The sequence below is a fragment of the Columba livia genome, chromosome 1 (assembly GCF_036013475.1).
Source record: "Columba livia isolate bColLiv1 breed racing homer chromosome 1, bColLiv1.pat.W.v2, whole genome shotgun sequence".
Lineage (NCBI taxonomy): Eukaryota > Metazoa > Chordata > Aves > Columbiformes > Columbidae > Columba > Columba livia.
The window spans coordinates 31,821,604-31,823,010 of NC_088602.1; positions in this window are offsets into that span (position 1 = coordinate 31,821,604).

Sequence of the window (1,407 nt, forward strand, 5' to 3'; positions counted from 1 at the left end):
TGTGCCTCAGTTTGACATATGTAAAACCATTTTCTGGAGGGATAAAGTAGTGCTCAGAAGGCACTCAGACCTTATGGTGGTGTGTCTACAGCTAGACCAAAGGAAATGGTGCAGTGCCTATCTAAAGAGCTTTGGGCATCTGCTTCATGTCTACAGGGAGCTGCAGATGTGAAATCAGGATTCACAAGCCTTTTAAACACAGCCTGTTTCTTAGGGTATTCATTCAGGGAGGTAGAATACCAGGTTCTAAACCTCCACTCCCATCTTTGGAGTGGGAGAAAGTTTCACAGCCCTGCTTAGTGAAGCTGGGCTTTGCTGGCAGCTATGGCCTCTGACCCATAGTTTGAGTATTCACCTGCAAAAAAGTACCTCCCATCCATTTACCACTTATCCATGACGATTACCTTAGAGTCATTAGAGCCCAGAGGGAGCCATCTAAGAAAATAACAGCACACCTGAGTTCCTCATCAAGGATTATATGCAGACCTCACCAAGGGGTCTTATGCCCTGTTTTTCACTGTAGCCGTGTTCAAAAGAAGCAGAGCCCAACCTCTGCAGCAGATCTGCACTCTCATGTTGAGGCCATCTTCACAAGGATGGCTACCAAACAGTCTGGAGCATGGATGCTGAATTCACTTGGTGAACACAGATGATAACCATTTGGTTATTGTCTAAAAGAAGAGAGGGAAAGGGCCTCTTCTGGCTCCTCGATGAGACTGCCAGAGCTGAAAAAGTTCTTGCTCAACTCAGCATCACCAACCTTTTTCACCAACTTGTGTTGCCTGATAGTGTTCTGGCCTCACCTGTGAGACTGGAAAACTTGAGTACTGGGATGACTCATTTCTGACTCCTAAGTGGGCATGAGTGGGAGGTACTGCCCAGTTGCTCCATCCTGCCGTGACGGCTGTTGGTCTGGGCTCGGCTGGAAACAAAACCAGCCCCGAAGGAATTTTACTGTAAAAGGCTTTCTGTAACACTGCCTTACAGATTCAGATGTGCGTAGGTGGGTGCGCTGAGAGTCTGATAAGATTTTGACCCCTGAAGAGATTAGCATGTGTCTGCTGAGCTGTACTAACTCTACATGTGTTTGCAGCAGGATTAGTGGTGCTGCACATAGAGCTGAGCTATGGGAGCACACTGAGCTCCCGTGGGTGTGCTGGGACCCACCGGTGCCTGGTGACAACTCACACCTCTCCAAGCTCTCACTGCCAAATGCCTGAGGCTGCCTCAATTAAGCTATTTCAGTATGGGCAAGGAAGAAGCAGACCCACTCAGCTGAAAATTTGACAACTGTAAGTCTCAGAAAATCTGGGTGTAGGTTTAGTGGAAAACAGAAGAGTTGGCTACTTGTTCATCCGTGTCCTGGCAGCAGAGGTACAAGGCAGAAATAGTGGAAGGCTCTTTTAT